Source organism: Tupaia chinensis, unplaced genomic scaffold (assembly GCF_000334495.1).
Source record: "Tupaia chinensis unplaced genomic scaffold, TupChi_1.0 Scaffold000609_1, whole genome shotgun sequence".
NCBI classification, from domain to species: Eukaryota; Metazoa; Chordata; class Mammalia; order Scandentia; family Tupaiidae; genus Tupaia; species Tupaia belangeri.
Genome location: NW_006160128.1, coordinates 1,339,657 through 1,364,743, shown reverse-complemented (window position 1 = coordinate 1,364,743; position 25,087 = coordinate 1,339,657). Strand labels below are relative to the sequence as shown.

At 49.4% G+C, this 25,087-nt stretch overlaps 1 long non-coding RNA gene across 1 annotated transcript; it reads right to left on the bottom strand.

Moving 5' to 3' along the window:
- Nucleotides 1-2,710: 2,710 nt before the first annotated feature.
- Nucleotides 2,711-13,475, bottom strand: LOC114009723 (uncharacterized). Its single transcript, XR_003551109.1, has 3 exons — nt 13,300-13,475; nt 4,497-4,587; nt 2,711-2,850 (listed from the first exon to the last, which is right to left on the bottom strand). It is a non-coding gene; the product is annotated as an uncharacterized LOC114009723 (long non-coding RNA).
- Between the last annotated feature and the right edge of the window lie 11,612 nt (nt 13,476-25,087).

Genomic DNA, 25,087 nt, shown 5'->3' with positions numbered 1-25,087 from the left:
CATGAATACATCGTAATGATCAAAGCAGTAGAATAAACATATCCGTCATCTCAAACATCTATCATTACCTTGTACTATGAACATTTGAATTCCTCTCTTCCATTAATAGCTATTCTTGGAGCATCAGAAAAGTCATGATGCATTTTGGCATAGAAAAATGGGTCCTGACTTTTCCAACAACCCAGTATTTTGTAATATATATATTTGTAATATATACTAAACTGGGATGCATCTACTCACTCCCACTGGCATGAATCGGCTTTAAACTGGTTGGAGAACTAAGAAGACTCATCTTTCAAAGATCCAAGACCACGGCAGCTGTCAGGACTCGAGAACCCCAGGGAGGAAGATGGATTCACAGAGTCCGAGTGTGCTCAGGGCAGGGCAGCTTCCTGGATGGAATCCGTGAGCTGCCGAGAATTCAGGCAGAACCAGGAACGGGAATGTTAAGTGCATAGCAAGCCACCGTTCTTAGACTGTGTGTTGAAACGGCAGAGGGAGAGGAAGTGAGCGAGAGATATGGGCAACCTAAAGCCGTCTCCACTCTGCTCAAGGCCACCAGAACGTGCTCCTTTGTTTAACCAGCATTTCTGAAGCGTTCACCGTGGGCTAGCTATTGGTCTAAATGCTTTACATGTTTTAACTTGTTCAGTCTCCACAAACAAGCCCCTAGGGGATCATCACTCCCATTCTACAGACAAGGAACTAAGACAGAGAGGTTAAATAACTTACCCAAAGACACAAAACTCTAAGTGGTAGCCCCAGTATTTAAATCCAAGCAGTCTGGCCCCATAGGCCACGCTGGTAGCCTTGGAAGGAAGAACTAAGAAGCACGGAGACCTGGTATACAGAAAAAAAAGATCAGTGGGAGAAGCTGAAGTCACCGCGTCAACCAAAGCAGTGTTCAGAGCAGACTGCTGACCCGCACACCTCAGCACCCTTAGGAAAATTAGGCTTGCGTATGCACCGGCTTTCAGCACCAATTTCCTACCAGCCCCCAGCTGCATGTGCACCACGTCCGTGGAACTGGGTGTGTGTTTTGGGTTGACAGGCTGTGGCTTCTAGAGCATTATGGGCCCCCTGCCGATGAGAGCCCCCTGCACATGCGTGCTCCAGGGGTACAGACATACATGGATGGCCTATGCACTGCTCCCCTGGGGCTCCACACCATCTGCAGTCTCTAGGGCAGCAAATGAAACCCTGCCTGCCGGCTTCAGACTGTGACCCCAGTGCCCCTGGAGTGTCCTCCAGCTAGTATAATAACTCCTCCCCTTAGGGAAGGCCTCTGCATGTTATCTGAAGGGCTGCAAAATCCATAATCACAATCTATCACTCCCTGCCTTTAAAGGCTCCCACCACTGCAACAAATTACTGAGTCATTGAAAAAGTCATGACATATTTTTCTGTTCTTCTATGCAAAAATGCATCATGACTTTCCAACAATTCAGTATTTGTATTGTAAACTCCCATACAGAAACAATCTATGAGATTTTGCATCAAACCTGGCCAGCAGGCTGGCAGCTCATGGTCTGCAGACTGTACCATGCTGTATGCTCCTGTACCTTAATAACACCAACCACATTTGACAGCCAAGATTTAGGACAAATTCTCATTTGTTCCTTCTGTTAGGAAGGGAGAAGACTCCTCAGTCTACAGGTGAACTGAGGCTCCAATGCGCTTTCTTGTAAGGTAGCTTCAAGAAGAAATGATTGGTGGGACCAGCAGTTAGCATAATGGCTATGTCGCTGGACTCCCATGTAGTGGACCGCGGTTTGCGTCCTGGACCCGATGCCTTAAAACTCACACCAGGCGCATGTGTGTGCGTGAGTGCCCAAGATCCCGAGAGGAGAATAGAGGAGAAAGGATTGTGGTGTGGCCATCCCCCCTGGGGGGTGATTTCTCGCTTTCTGTCTCTCTGTCTCTGTCTGTCTGGCAAGCGCACGTGCCCTATAGCAAAAACCTCTAAAATAAAAAAAGTAAAGAAGAAATTATTGGTGAGGCCAACAGTGGTTAAGGCACTAGACTCCCACATGGCTGACCACAGTTTGCAACCCGGACCTGGCAGCATAAAAATCATGCCTCGTGTGTGTGTGTGTGTGCATGTGCACACGCTCATGCATGCACATAACCCAAAATCCCAGGAGGGATGGGCGTGGCCATTCCCCCCAAGGGTGATTTTTTACTTTCCCTCTCACTGTCTACAGCAAGCGCACATGTACCCTATGGCAAAAACCTTTAAAAAATAAACAAACAAAAAAAAGATTGGTGACTTTAAACTGGTTGGAGAACTAAGAAGACTCATCTTTCAAAGATCCAAGACCACGGCAGCTGTCAGGACTCGAGAACCCCAGGGAGGAAGATGGATTCACAGAGTCCGAGTGTGCTCAGGGCAGGGCAGCTTCCTGGATGGAATCCGTGAGCTGCCGAGAATTCAGGCAGAACCAGGAACGGGAATGTTAAGTGCATAGCAAGCCACCGTTCTTAGACTGTGTGTTGAAACGGCAGAGGGAGAGGAAGTGAGCGAGAGATATGGGCAACCTAAAGCCGTCTCCACTCTGCTCAAGGCCACCAGAACGTGCTCCTTTGTTTAACCAGCATTTCTGAAGCGTTCACCGTGGGCTAGCTATTGGTCTAAATGCTTTACATGTTTTAACTTGTTCAGTCTCCACAAACAAGCCCCTAGGGGATCATCACTCCCATTCTACAGACAAGGAACTAAGACAGAGAGGTTAAATAACTTACCCAAAGACACAAAACTCTAAGTGGTAGCCCCAGTATTTAAATCCAAGCAGTCTGGCCCCATAGGCCACGCTGGTAGCCTTGGAAGGAAGAACTAAGAAGCACGGAGACCTGGTATACAGAAAAAAAAGATCAGTGGGAGAAGCTGAAGTCACCGCGTCAACCAAAGCAGTGTTCAGAGCAGACTGCTGACCCGCACACCTCAGCACCCTTAGGAAAATTAGGCTTGCGTATGCACCGGCTTTCAGCACCAATTTCCTACCAGCCCCCAGCTGCATGTGCACCACGTCCGTGGAACTGGGTGTGTGTTTTGGGTTGACAGGCTGTGGCTTCTAGAGCATTATGGGAGACCTGCCGATGAGAGCCCCCTGCACATGCGTGCTCCAGGGGTACAGACATACATGGATGGCCTATGCACTGCTCCCCTGGGGCTCCACACCATCTGCAGTCTCTAGGGCAGCAAATGAAACCCTGCCTGCCGGCTTCAGACTGTGACCCCAGTGCCCCTGGAGTGTCCTCCAGCTAGTATAATAACTCCTCCCCTTAGGGAAGGCCTCTGCATGTTATCTGAAGGGCTGCAAAATCCATAATCACAATCTATCACTCCCTGCCTTTAAAGGCTCCCACCACTGCAACAAATTACTGAGTCATTGAAAAAGTCATGACATATTTTTCTGTTCTTCTATGCAAAAATGCATCATGACTTTCCAACAATTCAGTATTTGTATTGTAAACTCCCATACAGAAACAATCTATGAGATTTTGCATCAAACCTGGCCAGCAGGCTGGCAGCTCATGGTCTGCAGACTGTACCATGCTGTATGCTCCTGTACCTTAATAACACCAACCACATTTGACAGCCAAGATTTAGGACAAATTCTCATTTGTTCCTTCTGTTAGGAAGGGAGAAGACTCCTCAGTCTACAGGTGAACTGAGGCTCCAATTCGCTTTCCAATGCGCTTTCTTGTAAGGTAGCTTCAAGAAGAAATGATTGGTGGGACCAGCAGTTAGCATAATGGCTATGTCGCTGGACTCCCATGTAGTCGACCGCGGTTTGCGTCCTGGACCCGATGCCTTAAAACTCACACCAGGCGCATGTGTGTGCGTGAGTGCCCAAGATCCCGAGAGGAGAATAGAGGAGAAAGGATTGTGGTGTGGCCATCCCCCCTGGGGGGTGATTTCTCGCTTTCTGTCTCTCTGTCTCTGTCTGTCTGGCAAGCGCACGTGCCCTATAGCAAAAACCTCTAAAATAAAAAAAGTAAAGAAGAAATTATTGGTGAGGCCAACAGTGGTTAAGGCACTAGACTCCCACATGGCTGACCACAGTTTGCAACCCGGACCTGGCAGCATAAAAATCATGCCTCGTGTGTGTGTGTGTGTGCATGTGCACACGCTCATGCATGCACATAACCCAAAATCCCAGGAGGGATGGGCGTGGCCATTCCCCCCAAGGGTGATTTTTTACTTTCCCTCTCACTGTCTACAGCAAGCGCACATGTACCCTATGGCAAAAACCTTTAAAAAATAAACAAACAAAAAAAAGATTGGTGAGTTTGGCTTGGAGCCTTCCTCTCTGTTCAGCCTTAACCTCCCACACAAAACTGATGGTCCTACCTGCCCCTAACCTAAACTCCCGTAGGCTGAGTTTGGAATGGAGAAGGTTCTAGAATCCTCTCCTTCTCAGTCCAGGGTGGTGAGCAGTCTCTGCCCCTTGACCAGAGTGTAGGTGGCTCCTCACCTGACCACACAAACTTACATGGAGATCAGTCATTGCCTCATTCCATCCTCACAGCCACTCCCTGAGAAGGCTTCGTTGTAATCCCATCCCCGGCTGAGCAGCCAGAGCTCTGTGAAGTCAAATGACATACTCAAGGTCACACAACTGGAAGCAGCAAGAACAGAAGCCTATTGTCGGCAGCCTCACCCTCCGCCTAAGGATGACTAGTTAAGAAATTTGTTCCAGGTAACGTAACAGGCGGCTTCCACAAGAGTAAAGGCTCCCTGCCCAGCCTGGGGCTCTGATCATAGAACTTGTCTTCTGTCATCACACCTCTCTCCAAAGACCTTTGGGCTCTGGTCATTAAAGAACTGAACTGTTTCTAGGCTGTAGTGGAAGGAGGACAGATTCCTGTGGGAACCTGCTCCTACTCTGCACCTTTTATTCCCTTAATCCAGCAAGTTTAGCCAGAGAATACTGCTGCCTGGGCCAAACCCCCCTGAACTGATTAGCAGCCATGTCATTGGGTCTAGGCTTGGGAGACATTCACCCCATGCTATTTCCGTTCACAGAAGCCCAGGGCTGGAAGGGCCATTAGTTTGCTCTGTCTGCTTATCTTAAGCTCATGCTCTCTCTTCGCTCCCTCCCATTACACTTACTGAGCAATTTCTACATGCCAAATGTCCTGCTAGTACTACTAACGTTCTAGATCATAGGCCGGACAGTGGCCAGGCAGTGACATGGAAGTGGCCCAGATGGACCCATGTGAGAAAGGTCCTGGGTCTGTGTCCTGGGAACTCCCTGAGCACACTAGGTGTGTATGTGCATGCAAGATCCAGGCCAACTGAGACTGGGAGTGAATCACAGTGTGAAGACCCTCGTGGGAGTCTCTTTCTCTCTCTTTCATGGAAGAAATAGGTGAATACACTTTTTTGAAAAGGGCTAATTTTTTTGGAGAGATTTTCACTATAGGGCGCATGTGCTCGCCAGACAGACAGAAAGAGACATAGAGACAGAAAGCGAGAAATCACCCCCCCGGGGGGATGGTCACGCCGCAATCCCTTCTCCTCCATTCTCCTCTCGGGATCTTGGGTATGCACGCATACGCGCCCGGCGTGAGTTTTAAGCCACCGGGTCCGGGACGCGAACTGCGATCGACTACGTGGGAGTCCAGCGACATAGAGGGCCATTAGTTTGCTCTGTCTGCTTATCTTAAGCTCATGCTCTCTCTTCGCTCCCTCCCATTACACTTACTGAGCAATTTCTACATGCCAAATGTCCTGCTAGTACTACTAACGTTCTAGATCATAGGCCGGACAGTGGCCAGGCAGTGACATGGAAGTGGCCCAGATGGACCCATGTGAGAAAGGTCCTGGGTCTGTGTCCTGGGAACTCCCTGAGCACACTAGGTGTGTATGTGCATGCAAGATCCAGGCCAACTGAGACTGGGAGTGAATCACAGTGTGAAGACCCTCGTGGGAGTCTCTTTCTCTCTCTTTCATGGAAGAAATAGGTGAATACACTTTTTTGAAAAGGGCTAATTTTTTTGGAGAGATTTTCACTATAGGGCGCATGTGCTCGCCAGACAGACAGAAAGAGACATAGAGACAGAAAGCGAGAAATCACCCCCCCGGGGGGATGGTCACGCCGCAATCCCTTCTCCTCCATTCTCCTCTCGGGATCTTGGGTATGCACGCATACGCGCCCGGCGTGAGTTTTAAGCCACCGGGTCCGGGACGCGAACTGCGATCGACTACGTGGGAGTCCAGCGACATAGCCATTACACTAACTGCTGGTTCCCATGAAAAGGACTAATTTTTAAGAAGTCTAGAACGTGTTCAGTTCTTACACTAACCCTCCAAGGCATGTATTGTTATTGTGGTTCTGATTTTACAGATGGGGAAACTGAGGCGTAGGGTGCTTCGTCTAAAGGTCACACAGCTGGTGTGCAGCAGAGGTGGGATCCGCCTTCCAGCTCTGAGTTGAAGATTCTTGTCTCCTGTTGGTAAAAGGCACCTTTCATAACTCCCCCTCCCCCGCCACCTTGCACCCTCCCACTGCAGGAGGAGCCGAAACTGAGGGGAGATGGCCCCTTAGTGACATTTGGGCTGCGATGACAGGCACATATCATTTCCTAAGACTCAAGGACTCAGATGCAGGAACCAGCCCCTTACCTCTATCCTGGCTACCGGGCGAAGGCATCAGCTGCCTCTGAGGGCTGAGAGCGCCAGGTTTCTGCTTGGCTTCCTGCTCAGTCTGGACCTGGCTAACCACGTCGGGCCTGGGATCAGCATGGTGGCCAGGACTTCATGAGTCATAACACCACTGGGCGCTTCTTGAACCTTAAATCTCCATAACCAGTACAGCAGCTGGTATTTTCCTAGGGCCTCCCCAAGGACCCACAGCTCCATGATAGACATGACCTCATGTATCCCCATGGTATCCCCAAGAGCCAGAGGGAGAGGGGTGGCCACATGGATCCTTCTTTTTCTTTTAAAGATGGAGACACTGAGTCACAGAGGGAACATAGGGTTTGCCAGAAGTAAGTATGAAGAACTGAAACCTTGGTCTCATTACCTGCCTAGAGACGACACGATCCCTCTACTCCTCACCCTGGTCCACAAAAGGAAGAACAGAATGAGTCTCTGGAGTTCCCAAAGCAGTAAGACTGCAGCTGGCCCTGTGGTGTTTGTTTTTTGTTTTGTGGTTTTTTTTAAGAAGAAATCTTTTTTAAATCATTATTTATGTATTCATTCATTTATTTTAATTTGACCAGAGAGAGATACACAGAGAGAGAAAGAAGGAAAGTGAGAAAGCAAGCCACCAGGTCCGGTACTCGAACCATGGTTGGCCATGTGGGAGTGTCTAGCACCTTAAGCACCATGCCACCTGCTGGTCCCCCTGTGGTGTTTGTTTAAAAGAGAGGCCATAGTTAGGTTAGCCCCACAGCTTAGTGGTTAAGGGAACCGGATTCCCAGCCCAGATGGGGTGAAAAAGATGCCAGGTGCATTATGCATGTGTGTCTAAAATCCAGACAGCATGAAGAAATAAGGGAATGCAGCATGACCATGGCATGGGAGTGGGAGAGGTGCTTTTCCTCTCTCTTCTGTTTCTGTCTAGTGAGTGCATGCGCCCTCTGGCAATTAAATCAATCAGCAAAGGAAAGGGCGCGTGACCCTGATGGGACAGCGCAAAAGGCTGGAGTGAACAGTCTGGCCATTATCTGCAGGCCTGCCTGCATCCACTTCCGCCTGCCTGCATCCACTTCCCGAGCTGCCCTGCCCAAGATGACACAGCAGGCTGATCTGGACACCTGTGGCCTTGCCTTTCTCCCATGCTGGGATCTGAACACCAGAGAGCAAAGCTATTGTTTACCTCCTGAGAGCTTCGTTTATCTCCCGCTAGTCCCCACCTCACCAGCTGACAAAGCCCAGCTGGAGAATTTGCTCTCTTCTCCTCCTCACCTGCCTCAGGCAGAGCTGCAAAGCAGAGAGCTTTCCAGAAAAATCTGCAAGGCGAGAGGCCCACCTGACCAAGCAGGGGCAGCACTCCAGCCTCCTCAGAGTCTCCCCAGTGGGCCTGGGACCCTACAAACCTCTACTGAGATGGCCCAAAAGAATGAGCAAGGTCTGACTGCTTGACCTGGTGCCCTGATTCCCTGTTCACCACCCTCTAACTCAGACCATCCAGGCCCTCTCCCCTGAGTCCTTCTTGTCTGCTGGCTTCTATGACCCCCAGCTCACCCACTTGGTCCCCCAACTCAGACCTACCCAGGCAAGCCCCTAGGCCTCACTTTTCTGCCAGTTCTCCTAGCCCAGCCCTGGTGATTTGCTTCCACAGACTGTTGGAGCTGGAAGGACTGAAGAGCCACCTTCTGCACTTTGCAGATGAGGAAACCATGACCCAGAGAGACCAAGTGGCAGGTCCAGGGCCACCACTTAGTATTAGCAGAGCTAGACTGGTTTCCAGATGGTTTCAGGGTAGTTTCTCTACGGAACTGCATATGAAAGGTCAAATCAGGGTCATTGCAATGGCTGGTGGGAGTGGGTGGAGAGCAACTTTCATCCATTTAAGGATCTGCACACTGAGGCCAGAGAGGTAAAGGGCCTTCCCAAGGCCTCACGTTCACACTGTTTGTTAGTGTGATCTCTTAGAAACAGGCCCAATGGATGAGAGGCCCCTAATCCCTTCGGTGACAGCTGATGCCCAGACGACGTGATTTTGTAACCTCACTTAGTCACCTATTAATAAGCAGCTCTGAAACCCTTCCGTAAGGCCGTTCTAAATCCCCATCTGCAGGAGAAAAGATTCATCTCGGCATGCCACTCCATGCTCCTCCGCTCGGAGACCGTAGTCCTCAAGTCAGAAACAGAAGTCAATGGGTCCGAAAAGGAAGAAGGGCCGGATAGTACTTTTATTTTTAGATTTTTAATGAAAAACTTTCTAAATGATTCCAGCGATCAGATCACTGGTTGCCTAGAGAGCTCCTACTTGTCCTTCAGCTGTGGGTACCTTGGCTCTCGAAGGCCTGGATTTAAGTCCCGACGTAGCTGGATGTGCTTGGGCAAGATCCAGAGTCCCTCTGAACCTCAGTTTTGTCACCTGTCAAATAGGAATATAATCTCCCTTTCTCTGCCCCTTTGTGAGGTTGAAATTAGAAGGCGAATATAAAAGAATACCCTGATCTATAAAATGTCCAACAGACATAGGCAATTATTTGTTATTAACATACTATTCTCTGGTATGTGAGAAAGGCCCTTTGTTGGAGGAGGTGACAAGGAGACTGGGGTAATCAGCCAGATTCATGAGCTCCCCTCTTAATCATCGCAGCCCCTCACTGTGACTGGCTCTTCCTGAACTCCTGCTCCACTGCAGTCCTCGCCCACCCAAATATCCCGAGTCCTTTCCCCCAGCAGTAGTCACCCTGACCACCAAGGATAGAACCCCAGGGGATTCCAGAAAAGGGCTTTGCCTTTACCTTCTCCCTCTCCTAGTTCCCCTCCAACGTGCCAGCTGAAGGGACAGCCCTGGCGATGCTCATAGAGCCGCCTCTTTCTCTGTAGTGGTGTCAGCAAACTAGAGGCTGGACCCGTGGACACACACACTCTCCTCGGAGATAAAAAGCACCCCCTCCAATGGGGCATGGTCATGCCCCAATCCCTTCTCCTCTGTTTTTCATCCTGCCAGGACTTGGAGCATGCACACACACTGCCTGGTATGTTTTCAAGCCACTGGGCTGGAACTTGAACCATGGTCAGCCGTGTTTCCCCTAACCACTAAGCTACAGACTTAGTCCAGACCCTTGGGCTTTAAAACTAAACAGAGTTTCCAGTCCTGTTGCGTGTGTTAGGGGCATCCTGTGGGGAAGGCCGGAGATGGATTTGGGCCTACCTGGTGACACTGACCCCTGGGTACCTCCTAGTCACTGAACCCCACACTAAATCTGAAGAAGGGGCCGGGAACTTACACTTACTAATCCTCTATTATGTGCTAGGCACTTTGCCCGTAGGAGTGCTATTTCTCAACCTACGGGGGAGGGCCGGAGGGGCTATTCCCATTTCACAGATGAGGAAAAACAGGTTCTGAGGTGCTAAGACACATATCCACAATCACACAAGACATAAGGGATGAAACAGAAATACAAATCCAGGGTTCTCACCTCTCAGCTTGGATGTGGGGGTGTTTCCCACACCCATAGTTATTTCCTGAGTCTATATATAGCAGGTTTCCTGGAGTAGCTCAAAAGAAAAGAAAGAATATAGTTCCTCACACTTCTGGATTTTTTTTATTATGGTCTCACAATAAATATTAGAAGTAAATATAAAAATAAAAATAGTTGCTGTTGGATAGATAGCTTTAATATCATTGCATTACTTCTCAAGAAAGATTTCTTCTTACCAAGTTTTTGCTCACAAAGTAAACATCTGGTATACACAACAATAGTAACTGCCCTGGCCTTGTAGTCTTGTGGTTAAGGGAGCCAGATCTCACATGACAGACCATTGCTTGAATCCTGGCCCCAAAGGCTTCAAAAGCACCTCAGATGTGTATGCACGTGGGCTTGCCCAAAATCTCAACGAGGTGGAGAAATAGAAGAAAGGGATTACAGCATGACCATATCCCAGTTGGGGGTGCTGTCTTCCTCTCTCTTTCTCTCTTTCTCTCTCTCTCTCTCTCTTTCTCTCCAGCAAGTACATGTGCAATCTGGCAATTAGAAAAATAAATTAGAAACTAATATTCATTAACCACTTACGATGCACTAAGCCTTAAACAGGGATGCCCTCATCTAATTCACCAGTAGCCCAGGCAGTGGCTGCTATTGTTATCTGTCTTGTAGATGAGGAAACTGAGCTGCAAAGAAATGGAGAGATTTGCCCCAGGCCACAGAGTTGTTAAAAGAATTTGAACCCCAATAGTCTGATATTGGAGCCTGTACCCTGACCTATTAAACTTAGTATTACCAGTTCTGGGTTTTCCTGGACCAAGGTATGGAACTTAACCCAATGAAGACACCTACTATGTGTTAGTGCCAGAAAATCAATAATTTCTCAATAACCGTTGAATAGAATGGAATGACAGAAAGAAGGAGTGACAGATGGTTGATTTCCTAGAAGGTTTTGGGAATGACTTATAAACACAGAAGGGTTGAGTTGGACATCAGCAAGGTGTTCTGGATCATTCTCACTGCCACCCTATAGGGCAAGATGGTGGTGGAGGTGGGGGACGGGGGCAGGCAGACACAGAGCTTCAAAGGAAGCATGCCCTACCTGAACGAGCTGCCACTCAGCCTTCACCTGGGTCCCACCCCTCCTACCTCGGAGATATAGGTCTCCCAGGACAACTTCTCCAGTCTGGTGTCATCTCAAACTAAGGCTGCCACAGTGGGGCTGAGGCCAAGAGGAGCACCCACAGGAAAGACCTCCAAACCCACAGCATTTGCAGAACTTTGACACAGAAGGGCAACCAGCTGAGGCTAAGAAGCTTCTGCTCCAGGACTCACCACCTAAGAATATCTCAGAAATGACGGTGGTTCCCACTTTCCTATGTAGAAAGTGTCCCGGGTTTCTCCCTCCTCCCATCCCGACCAGTCAACCCCTGGTCCCATTCTTTCCCTCCCTCCAGAATCCCTTTCTTGTGCAACCTTTGAATGGAGGGTTGTAAAACTGGACAGAATCTCTCTCCCCCTTCTAGCCCCCACCCCCCATCACATGAACTAGCCCCTGCCTACCTCTGTATCTTCATTTCTCACCACTGCCTCCTCCCTCTCTGGGCTCCCACTAATGCCCACTTTCTCTTGCTCCCATGATGGCCTCACCTGTGGTGAGTCCTCTGCCTGGGATGCACTCCCTCCACACCTCTCACAATTGGCTAGGCAATCCTGCTCTTCCCTCAAACCTCCATTTAGCTACTATCTTATCATAAAGTCTTTCCCAACCACAAGCCTTTCCCAACTGCCATATGCTTCCATTGCAAATCCTACACTGGCCAATGAGTCACACAATCTCTGAGTTGCTTTCGGTCTCCACAAGGGCATGGATTACATCCACTTTGTTCGAGACTTGATGCCTCTTCCCTAGCACGGCACCCGCCATGTGGAGTTTGCTGTCCAATAGCTTCCAGGCCCTCAGACATAATACAAAGGGAAGCAGACAAATACAATGCAGGGAATGCCTTCTTGTGCACGTGTGCATGAGAGACAGAGAGAGAACCCCTAAATGGGGCCTAATTATGCCTCAACTCTTTTTCTTCCAATTCTTCATCCTCTCAGGACCCTGATGTGCTAGAGGGCCAACTTGCCTTCTTTCTTTCTTTATTCCTTTACTTCTCTCTTCTTTTCTTTCTTTTAAGACAAGGTCTTGCTGTGTCATGATGCTCCTACCTCAGTCTCTCAGCTGGGACTCCAGACACGCCCCAGTACATCCAAACCCTTTTTTGGACAGGATCTCGCTATGTAGCCCAGGCCAGCCTCAAACTCATGATGGTCTTGCCTCAGCCTCCCCGAGGTGCCGAGACTACAGGGGCACACCACCACGCCAGCCTATAGGTTGGACCAGAAATTAAACCCAAGCCTCCCGTGTGGTTGCACCCCGTGGAACACAGTCACTCAGCTAGCCACCGTGGCTGGGCCAAAGGAAGTTTTGAATTAGCTCAATCATGTTACCACAAGGTTCTGCTGTGACTGCAAATGGTTTCTCAGATGCCCGGAGACCAGATGCCAAGTGAGAGGTTCAGTTGCCATCTCCACTGCTTTTGGGGTGAAAAGCATCCCTATTCAAGTGTGGAAGGCCTTGCATTTGAGCTCAAGCCTTTACCCAGCAGGCTTCTTGCCAAAGTCTGGGAATGGGGGTGGGAGTTACGGGGCAGATCTATAAGCCCCACAGGCCTTAGCCAACTGAGAGCATGCCTCAGTTCAGGAACCCCACACTGCCCTCCACTCACAAAGCTCATCCACCCCCCCATCCTCAGGGAGCAGCCTGCAAAAACCCAAGCTTGTATAAACAAGGCCATAGGAAAGCAAGCCCCTTATCTGTTATCAGTTCTCTTTCTCTCCAGCTCAGCCACTTGGCTGGAATAGCAGCCAGCCGGGAGGTGGGAGCGGACCAGACTCCCCCCTTCCCTCTTTATCTTTCCTCTCTGGATGGCTTCTCCTCCCCATGGGGGCTCAAACTCCCTAGGTCAGTGCTCCCTGCCTGCTGGATATGGGAGGCGGTAGCTATCTTAACAACCGAGTCAAGGCCGAGTCTCTGATTGTCTATGCTGGAAGGCCGCCTCCTCCCCCTTCCCTCCTTCCCGCCTTCCCTCTGTCCCTGGTTCCCACAGGGTGGGTCACAGATGTGTGTACCTTGTCAGCAGAGGTGGGGAGGGGTGGTGGACAGCAGTCTAAGTTAGTTGACGGGTGTGGAATACCCATGAGGGTCCTGGGCTCTGACTGTGACATCGAGGACACCAGGAGGCTTGCATTCTGGTCCTTGCAATGTTCACATATCCGGCTAGAACGAGCTGAAGAGTTCATTAGGTACAAGGTCTCTTCCTGCTCTAAAATTCTGTGACAAACAGATGAAAGGCTGCGGGGGAAGGTTGTTGGCCAGGGTGCATCTGACCGTCTGACTCGTCTCCTCTGTGGACTTCTAATTACATAAGCCTGGTCTTGACCCAGAAAGAGGGGGCGGCTGGCTAATACTCCCCAGACTGTCACGTTACCCCAGAGGCATTCCAGCTTGAAAAAGCTCCATGAGTCTGAGGCATCAGTTTCCATAACATGAAAATAGCTGAGCCACATCTCTAAGAAAGTGGATTTTTATACTTCTCAGACCAACCAAAATGCAAAGACAGAGAGGAGAGGCAGGCTCCTCTTCCTTCACACAGTCGTGTGCCCTTCCCATCTCCTACCATATTCCAGGGAGTCCTTAGAGAAGGTCAAACAGGAGAGGGGTTCCGCATTCAAAGCAGATGAGGATACACAGGGGGTAGAGCACCAGGGATTCACGGCCATGCAGCAAGATTCAAAACCTGACCAGGTTGGGGATGGAAATGCTCCCTGGGACTAAAAGAAACAAAAACCTTAAACACCTCAAGCAGATGAGAGATCTGGAAACAACAATACTGCAGATGAGAGTGAGAAAATGCATGACCTGGAAATGGTTCTGAAAAGGACACTGGAAAAACAAGAGCTGAGAAGCCAAACTACCTCCGCCCGCTGACCCTGGCCACTGCCTGTCGAGTTGGTCGGAACATGGCCCCACTGTTCATTACACATTGACTATGGCTGCCTTTACTACAACGAAGCCTGATTTAACATCTGCGCTTTACAGAAAAATGTTTGCAGACCTCTGGGAGAGACCAAAACAGAGGCCAAAAACAGCATCCCCAAGCAGATGGGGAAGTCCAACTCACTGGGTTCCATGAGAGAGCCACTGGTTCTCTCGGTACGCCTCCATCTCCACACCGAAAGACGTCAGAGGACGGAACTCAGACCCCCCTTAACTGAGGCAGGAAGGGTCAAATTGCATCTTAAGCCCACTTATAGTGCATTCAACAACAAATATGTCTTGAAGGGCCTTTTCTAGCCCCTTGAGATTCACCAGAGGACAAAGCAGACCATGACTCCACCCTCTTAAAGCTTACATGCTATTCTTACACTTGTCAAGTTACACGCCACATACCAACCTTTCAGTCAACGGCAGACTGGATATGCCTGTATCCATAAGGCACATATTGTCTACACTGTCCGGCCTACGTAGTTCTAGGCCACACCATCTAGGTTTGTGCTTTACACTCTGATGTTCACAAAATGACAGAATCGCCTAATGACACATTGTTACGTGATGCATCGCTTCATTTGTTTAAAGCTCCATTCCAAGACAGTTGTCCACCAATTAGATCCTGAAGATCTGTATCACCCCATAGGTAGTGAAGCTGGATCTCAGGCCTCAAAGCAGAACTGACTTTCCGAGCCCTTGGCGTGGTAGATTCTATTACTGTTCACTAAAGATTATACTTCTGCCCCCTGGAGAGTTTAGGTTGGTCATATGACTGGCTTTGGCCAATGAAATGTGGGCAGAGTCATAGATGTCACTTTCAGACAGGAGCATTGAAGGACTGGTGAATGATTCAGCCTGTCAGTCTCTCTTCCCTCTGCTATGAAACCATGAGTGTGCCCAACTGAGTGTCCCAGTGTCACTTCATCAGCCCAGGAGCACAAATGACTGAGCAGTCTACAGTCTTCTCACAATGGACATGTAGCATAAATGAAAAATAATCTTCATTATTATGAGACACTAAGATTTTGTAGTTGTTACCACAGTCTAACTACACACATCTTGACTTCAGTTTTGTACCCTAGACATGTTCCACTAAAATTGATTGTACGTTTTCCTGTGTCCCTACTGATTTCCATTGAGCAATGATGAACTGATTCCAGTAGATCCTCCGCAGACTCCATGTAACTTCCCTCTTCCTTTTTACCAGAAAGCCTCCCCATGAGACTAAGGTTCAGTTGTGTTACTCACACTCCCCAGACCCTTCTTTCTCTGGCTCCTAAGTGACGATGTCGCATAGATCCAGACGGTCATACCACATTTTTAAAATAGATGGAGTCACCTGACTCACATTTATACATCCTAACCTGAAAATTCTAAGTGAGCTGATGGGTTGTATAAAAGGTCTGCTCGTCCTTATCCTTTGTCCCCATCTCTGCAGAGAGCGGCGTTTCCCTGAGGCCAGCCATTCTTTTTCTTCCGTACATGCCCCAGCTTTCTTGTCGCAGGCATTTGTCATCCGGGCTGCGGCATGCCTTTCATCTTTCTCTGTCACTTGCCCGGCCAGCCTGGGGCGGGCTGCAGATCTAGGCTGGACTTTACAAAACTAGACTGAGTTGGAAGGACTGGTGTGCTCATGGAGAAATTTTGGAGCATATATCCGGGCCATGACTGGGACTATCATCTGTACCATCAGGAAGGAGGTTGAGACCTGGATTGGTGTAGGAGACAGGTACAGACCTTTGCCCCGCATGGCAGGCAGAACTCAGAGCCATTGGCAGAACAAAATGGAAAGCAAGGGGTGGACCTAGTATTATAGACGGGACAAGTAAGGAAAGAAATAGGTGTTATTGGGGCCAGTAAGTGGCGTGGTATTTAAGGCACTGGATGCCACATGACTGACTCCATGGTTTGAGTCCTGGACCTGGCAGCCTGAAAAACATGCCAGGCATATCGATGTGCATGCCCACAATCTCAAGAGGAGAATGGAGGAGAAAGGATTACAGCATGGCCATGCACCCTGGGGAGTGATTTTTCACTTTCCCTTTCTCTGTCTCTCTCTGGCAAGTGCACTTGTCCTATAACAAACACAAAAGGAAAAAGGAAGGAAAGAAAAAATAATAATAATAAAAGAAACAAAACCAGCAAGTGGCATAGAGGTTAAAGAGGCTGGATCCCACATTCCTTGATTGGAGTCCCAGACCTGGCGGCTTGAAATTCACACCAGGGGTGTGTATGTGCATGCCGAAAATTCCAAGAGGAGAATGGAGAAGGGACTTTGGTATGTATCCCCCCCACCCCCTGGGGGTGAGGTGATTTCTCACTTTCCCTCTGTCGGCCTCTTTCTCTGTACCTCACTGGCTAGCACACAAGCCATAACACAAAAACTAAAGACAAAAGAAAAAAAGAAATAGGGATTGTTGAGATGCCAATGAGGTGGCAGGAGCCCTGGTCCCCTTCTAACCCAGAGCCCCTTCCTTCTAGGAGACAAGAGAAGAGACATTCTATTTCTGTGGCCTCAGGGAATCAGCAGTTAGCGTAATGGCTATGTCGCTGGACTCCCACGTAGTCGACCACGGTTCGCATCCCAGACCCGGTGGCTTAAAACTCACGCCGGGCGTGTGTGCGTGCGTGCGTGCCCAAGACCCTGAGAGGAGAATGGAGGAGAAGGGATTGCGGCATGACCATCCCCCCTGGGGGGTGATTTCTCGCTTTCTGTCTCTCTGTCTCTCTCTGTCTCTCTCTGTCTGGCGAGCGCACACGCCCTATAGCAAAAATCTCTCCAAAAAAAAAAAAAAAAGAAACCCAGGAAAGCAGATGTAGGGAATGTCTCTGAGAAAGACAAAGGGCAGTGTGAAGAGAGAAAAAGAGGGTCTGCTGGAAGGAGTGCACTCCCAGGGCTATCCCCTCCTCTCACCCTGCTCCAAAGCCGCACAGATCTTGGGATAAGTTCTCAGCCCCAGATATGGAAAAGAGAAAGATGGAAAGGTAAAGGCCAAGGTCTTCTCGGGAGCCTGTGGGGATGAGGCCATTGAAACTCCTCCACCCGCTCTGCAGATGAGCTAATAGACGGGAGGGTCCTCAGTAAACTGGGAAACACTGCACAAGTGTAAAGGTACCACCGCAGTGATGGTGGTCATTGTCATTCTTATTCTCTCTTCCTGGTGCCCCAGGAGTCAGCCCATGTTCTCCACCTAGTCATAACTCTCTAAGAATCTCAGTGACTCTGGCACCTAACATGTGTCAACCCTGGGGCTCAGTTTTTCCTTGGGGACTCAGGGACTCGCCATGTCCCTGGACTTGCAGGAAGCCCTGTGGTCTGTGGCATTTTGAGTGCCCTGTCCCCCATCCCCCTTCCTGGCCAGGGACTTATTCTCTGGCTCCACCCACCAAGTCCCCATCTCTCCTGAAGCCACATCTCATTCATGCATCCCCTGCACCCACTCCCATCTTGCTGGAGGTCCGCAGAGGCCCCCTGGTCTGAGCCCTGCATTGACACAAAGATAGGGGCCGTCTGGAGGACTCCAGGGGGTGGTTCTTAACCAAGCTCTGACATGAATTGACTGCTTCCTTGTCCCAACACCTCTCCCTTTCTCCTAAAGCTAGTATGGGTCTCTGGCTGCTGAATGCCCACCATTAAGCTTCACTGTCCCACCCACACTGGGGTACCCATCTTCCATCGGCTACACCCTGAACTTCTGGTCTCTGATGGCTTCTTCAAAACCTTCCAGTCCCACCTTCTCAAGCTTGACTTTCTAGTGGTGGCAGCCACACAATTTCTACAAGCCTCAGAAGGGCCCAGCACTGTGGTAGGGGATGTGTGGATATCAAATGGAACATGGTCCTCACCTCCACGGGAGTTACAGAAATGAGACACTAAGCTGAGGCTAGCCTCAGAGCACAGCAGTTAAGGCTCTACACAGAGAGCCAGCTTCCACATGGCCAATCGCAGTTTAAGTCCTGGCTTCCACAGTTTGAAAAACATGCCGGATACATGCCTCAAATCTTATGGGATGCAGAAATGGAGGAGAAGAAATTGCAGCATGAACGTGCCGCACTGGGCGATGCTTTCTTCCTCTCCACTGAGTGCACATATCCCATGGCTATAAAATAAATAAAATTTGGGGGACCAGCAGGTGGCATGGTGGGTAAGGTGCTAGACACTCTCACATGGCTAACCGTGGTTCAAGTCCTGGACCTGGTGGCTTGCTTTCTCACTTTCTCTCTCTGTCTCTCTCTAGTCGAATTAAAATAAATGAATAAATAAAATTAAATAAACATTTATTTAAAATAAATAAATAAAATTTTAAAATTGATAAGCCATGAACCTGGAGAAAGACACTTATTCAGGGCAGGCAAGGCCGTGAGCAGTGCTCTATGTTCCAGGGAGTCCATGGAGTTCTTTGGAGTTCAGAACCGGGGCTCAGGCCTTCATGGAAGATGAGCTTCATCTGTGCAGAAGACAGGGTAGGCCTTGCTGCCCTGGAACATTCCAGAGACATGACACTCTATCCTGTTTGTGAAAGACCTCCAGCGCTAGAAGCTTCTCTGCAGCTTTGTCAAACCCTGCCAGTCCCACCTTCTCAAGCTTGACTTTCTAGTGGTGGCAGCCACACAATTTCTACAAGCCTCAGAAGGGCCCAGCACTGTGGTAGGGGATGTGTGGATATCAAATGGAACATGGTCCTCACCTCCACGGGAGTTACAGAAATGAGACACTAAGCTGAGGCTAGCCTCAGAGCACAGCAGTTAAGGCTCTACACAGAGAGCCAGCTTCCACATGGCCAATCGCAGTTTAAGTCCTGGCTTCCACAGTTTGAAAAACATGCCGGATACATGCCTCAAATCTTATGGGATGCAGAAATGGAGGAGAAGAAATTGCAGCATGAACGTGCCGCACTGGGCGATGCTTTCTTCCTCTCCACTGAGTGCACATATCCCATGGCTATAAAATAAATAAAATTTGGGGGACCAGCAGGTGGCATGGTGGGTAAGGTGCTAGACACTCTCACATGGCTAACCGTGGTTCAAGTCCTGGACCTGGTGGCTTGCTTTCTCACTTTCTCTCTCTGTCTCTCTCTAGTCGAATTAAAATAAATGAATAAATAAAATTAAATAAACATTTATTTAAAATAAATAAATAAAATTTTAAAATTGATAAGCCATGAACCTGGAGAAAGACACTTATTCAGGGCAGGCAAGGCCGTGAGCAGTGCTCTATGTTCCAGGGAGTCCATGGAGTTCTTTGGAGTTCAGAACCGGGGCTCAGGCCTTCATGGAAGATGAGCTTCATCTGTGCAGAAGACAGGGTAGGCCTTGCTGCCCTGGAACATTCCAGAGACATGACACTCTATCCTGTTTGTGAAAGACCTCCAGCGCTAGAAGCTTCTCTGCAGCCCAAACAATCCAGGCAGGCTATGTGCCCCTTGGTCTCTCTCAGACATGGCTTGTACGCTGCGGCCTAAGCTCCTGCTGGGCCCTGAGAGACAGAGGACAGCTGGGCCCAGCCTCAGTGCAGCCATGAGTGGACCAGAGGTGTGTGGCTGAAGAGGATGCTATGGCTGAGCGCTGAGAAAACCTGCCCGGAGGGGCCTTTCGGAAAAGAGGTGAGCAGACCACCCTCGCCAGTCACCCTGACACCTCAACAGTCACTGTTCCAATGAGAGGCTGGAGACAGGAACATCCCAGCTCCTCAGGGCAGGGAGGATAGTTAGGGATAAAACGTGGCCAGGCTGTGGGAGGAGGGGCCCACAGTCCCAGAGCCCGGGAGCTGAAGCTCCAAAGCCAGAAGGCTGTGAAACGAGTGTGGTCCTGCTGTGCTCGGTGGTCACAGACCACCCAGTGTGACTGGTGGCGAAGGAGCAGCAAGGGAGTACCTGGGCGGGCTAGGCCACAGGGCCCACCTGGCCTCGAGGGCTGCTCGTCACCCCTTAGAGGGACAGAGAGTGAGCCGGGTGCCAAAGGACATGGACTTCCTTTCTGTCCGTTCTCAGGCCCCAAACCACAGCCCACCCCAATCACACCAGAGTGACAGACCTTACAGCCCTTACCATGTGCTCCTCACACCACCGCACGGTGCACAGAGGTCTCAGCGGGTCCTCCCCCTTACTCACAGCAAGTCTGTGACACGGTTGGGAAGTGGGACCTCCTGCTCTGCGGACATGTGAACAAAGCTGAGGCTCAGGAGGTATGGCGATTTCTCTCAGGGCACAGCAAGAAGTACCCACACGCCCCCACCCGGCGCTCCTTTCCAGGTGCCCCCCACCACATGACCCCAGTTAATTCACGTACCCTCTCCATGACGGCACACTTTTTTGGTTTTTGTCTTGTTTTTGCTATAGAGCATGTGTGCTTGCCAGAGAGAGAGAGAGAGAAACAGAGACAGTAAAAGTGAAAAATCGCCCCTTGGGGAGATGGCTATGCCACACAATCCCTTCTCCTCCATTGTCCTCTAGGGATTTGGGACACACACATACACACCCTGCATGATTTTCAAGCCACCAGGTCTGGGCCTCAGATTGTGCAGCTGGCCTTGTGGGATCCAGCACCTTAACCTCCCACCACCCGCTGGCCCGAGAACATCTACTTTTTGATTCCCATTTCACAGGTGAGACTAGTGAGGTTCAAAGAGGTCAAGGATCTTCCCCATGTTTCCCCAAGGAGCAAGGGGGCAGCACCAAGATCTGACTGGAGTCCACACTTGTGACCAGCACTCTCCCCCTCTTCCTTCCCAGACTATGTCCCCTACATAAGGGGCAGAGGAGGCTCCAGCCTGTTTCTTCCAAAAGAGCTCTTTTCTCTAGGAGTAGTGTGATCTATAACATGAAAAGTCCCGTGGGGGAAACACACCGAGCCTGGGTGTGGATGGGATAGGGAGACATAGGCACAGGTGTAACCATGGCGGGTATGGACAAAGGGGGTGGTATTGGGTAGCATCTCACCCCATGTGATTTTTCTTTGATTGCCAGAGGGCAAACGTGCTCACAGAGAGAGAGAGAAAGAGAGGATTCCCAGGGGCATGGTCAGACCACAATTCTCCTTCCTTCACGTCTCTGTCTCAATAGGATTTGCACACACAGACACACACACACACGTGTGCCCAGCCTGCTTTTCAAGCCACCAGGCAGGGACTGGAACTGCGGTCAGCTGCGTGGGATCTGGCTCCCTGTGCATACAGCTCTCACAGGCTGTACTGTGGGGCCAGGCCTTCGCCTCATGCTGTCACATGGACCTAACATTTCACCTGCCAGGTACACTTTTCTACACCCTCTAATTTTATTTATTTATTTAAAGAATTGCTATATTTAACTTTATTTACTTATTCACTTATTTCATATTAATTTGGCCAGAGAGGGACATAGCAAGAGAGAGAGAGCGAAAGTAAGAAAGCAAGTCACCAGGTCCGGGACTCGAACCGTGGTCGGCCCTGTGATAGTCCAGCTCCCTTAACCACCACACCATCTGCCAGCCCCAAACACCCTTTAATTTTAAAAACAGGTCCCCTTGTAATGTTATGCGGGCATGGAACATCGTTGAGTGGGTTGTCATCATGGCATGGCACCCCTGCCAGAGGCCGTGTTCCCCAAGCACTGACACATTGTCACACCCAGTGTAGCTTCAGGGTTCTGACTGGCCTCAGCTCACACAGGTGCTGTAGGAGAAATCTGCTTCACAAAGAGAAGCCTGGGAGAGCCAGAGGAACATGCCCTCATCCCGAAGAAAGCAAGGGCCCCTGCCTACCAGAGCCTTCCAAGGGCCGGACTTGGACTGGGGGTCTTGAGAGGGCCTCATTTTCTGACTTACCAGCCTTTCACTATCCCTAAACTCTCCTAAAACTGTTACATTAATCCAGGAAAGTCAACCTGACTCAATGGAGAGGAGCCCCAGAGCAGGACAGGATGAACATTGGCAAAGGCCAGTGTCTATCCAATCTCACTCCAGAAAGGATTGAAGTGAGCACCTATGCCTTTATTCTCTGCACAGCCCTGCACACCAGATGAATGCCACTGGGCACACTGGCAAGTTAGGCCCAGCTTGGCTTTGGGGCTCATAGAGACAGGCCTGCTGGTACCTCAGCCCAGGTCTAAGCAGTGGTGGGCAGACAGCACAGCAGAAGTAGGGACAGGGGAGGATCCACAAGACTCATCGGGCACCTTTATGACAACAGAAGGCAAACTCCACCAGCTGCCCCTGCCCTCTCCTCCACTTTGCTGAAACAAAGTGGAGAACTTCAGGCCTTTCCAGAAGCCCCTCACCTGCAGGTCCCTGTAGCAAACCTAAACACAGGGTCCTCCCTGTCTGCCCATCCCTCTCATAAGGCCGAGTGTTGCATCCCTTGCTCTGCTACTTCTTCTACCTCAGTCTCTGAGGGCTTTCTTGCTTGTGTTATATTGAACTTCCCATGCCTGTTGATGCTGTTTCTGAAAGGGAGGGACTAGATTATATCCCAAGCACAAAGTGGCTCTCAGGAAATACTTGCTCAGCAAGAGCCTGCCCGTCCCCTATACTCCCTTCTGTCCCCACGTGGCTTCCACACCACCACAGCCTTCACCTTCTCCCATCTGTCTCCCTCCTCTCTGGCAGAGGGTCCCAGCAGTAGGGCTCCTGTTCATCCATGTTGGACTCCTCCCTGCCAAGCACAGTGCCAGGAGCACAGCTGCTATTGCTATTCGGCCTTTAACATTAATTCCATTCCTCCCACAATTCATCTTGAAAGGCTTTATACACACCCATGTTGATTTTCAAATCACAATTCCTTAAGGGTCCATAGGGTGGGTTTCTCCCATTTTATAGATGGAAAAACTGAGGCTCAGAGAAGTTAAAAGCCTTGACCAAGGCCATCTAGTTTGTAAGAGGCAGAGCCAAGCTCCAAACCAGGGCCTAGCCAATGTGCAAAGCCACGCACTCTCTTGTTGACCAGTCACCCCCTGACCCTTGGGGTAAAATCCTCTCTCATCAAACCCCTCTAGGACTGTTATCCCAGTAGAAAACCTGTTTGTGTTGGGGCGCAGAGAGAGGATTCACAGAAGTCAAGCCTGGAGCTTTTCGTTGCCCAGGTTGGAACCACGGGTGGTGGGTGTTTTTCTTCCTTGAGGCCTCAGTGGCTGTTTCCTACATGGTATCCGCCCTGGAGAATAACCGGAAGAATTGGCTTCCGGCTGGGATAGGGAGGAGCTGGTCTCTTCCCGCCGTACAGACAACGGATTTTTTGCTCCAAAATAGCAGCTACTCTACCTTCCCCTCGGACAGGGAGCACGACAGAAATGGAATTAGGAAGTGATGAGTTTGAGGGAGTTACTAAATTTCCTTTTAATATAATTGATTTAGTTAATTATACCTTTTTGTGCAATTTCATATTTAATCATGGCTGTGTCTAACAATTGACTCACAAAATGCCTGGACATTCAGTAACCAGCCCTCATAAACCAATGCTCTATAAAACCAATTATTTCTCAGAGCTAATGTAAAACCAAAGGCAATAATGTCATGTCTACAAGCAGGGTGCTGGGACCAGCTGTGCGACCCTGGCAAGTGTCTTGACTGTCGTGTGCTTCAGATTTGGCCCATCTGTGAAACGAGACTATTGAGGTGATCGTATGAGAAAACGTGTGCGGAGCACCTAGTCAGGGAGGGCCCAGGTGGCAACGGCACTCACGGTGGGCCAGGTGCGTTCTCAGGGTCTGGCTTGTCACGGCTGGGTGTCTCCTTAAACTCTGTGCGCTTGGCGCTTCCTGCCCGACCTCAGCCCAGCCCACTCGGGACACACAGCAGGCCCTTGGCTGTTATTCCTGCAAAAGCTTTGAGGAAGGTGTAACTGAACAATGATGTAAAGAAAAGTCACCTAACAGATGAGAACGAACAACAGCCCAGTACATTGTCCTGGGACATATGGTAGATGCCCAGAGCGCCTTTCAGATAATAAGGATTATATTTCAGCAAGTAACCCCCACTGCCTGCTGAAGACACTGAGCCATCTCCAGAAGATCCAGGTTGTCTTTGGAAGCAGCTGCTGCAAGCGAGAATCTCTTTTCATTAATATAAAATATTTTTTTAACTTTTTTTTTTAATTTTCTTATTATTTATAGTCGGGCCAGTAGGGCATGGTGGTTAAAGAACTGGACCTCCACATGGTTGGCTACAGTTGGAGTCCCAGAATTGGCTGCTTGCTTTCTCACTTTCTCTCTCTCTCTCTGAATCGTTCTCAGGTGTACACGCATACCCTACAGCAAAATTTTAAAAATAATAATAATGATAAATAAAATGAAATATTCTTTTTAAAAAAGCTTGTCTCTTAAAATTAATAATTATTTCTTTAATTTCATTTAATTAATTTTGATTCACTATAGGGCACATGCACTCACCAGAGAGAGAGAGAGGGAAAGTGAGAAAGCAAGACTCCGGTCCAGGACACGAACTGTGGTCAGCCATGTGGGAGTCCAGCGCCTTAACCACTACTCCACCTGCTGGTCCAACACTAGCCTTTAAAACATACTTTTGTGGGGCCAGCAGGTGGTGTAGTGGTTAAGGGCACTGGACTCACATGGTCAACCACGGTTCATGTCCCGAACCTGGCGGTTTACTTTCTCACTTTCTTTCTCTCTCTCTGTCCTTCTCTGGTCAAACTAAAATGAAATAAATAAATAAATAAAGTTAAATAAAATAATTCTTTAAAAATTTAAAAAAAGAAATGTACTTTTTGCTATGTAATACATAGATATTGTAAGATTTTTCTCTCTCAACAACTCTTACGGTAAAATTGTATCTGTTGATCCTGTGGCATCCCAACCTCCTTGGCACCCCACTGTGTACCAACACCCCCAGAGGTGGTGATTTGAGGAGGGAGGAGGCTAAGACACTAGCCATATCTTATCA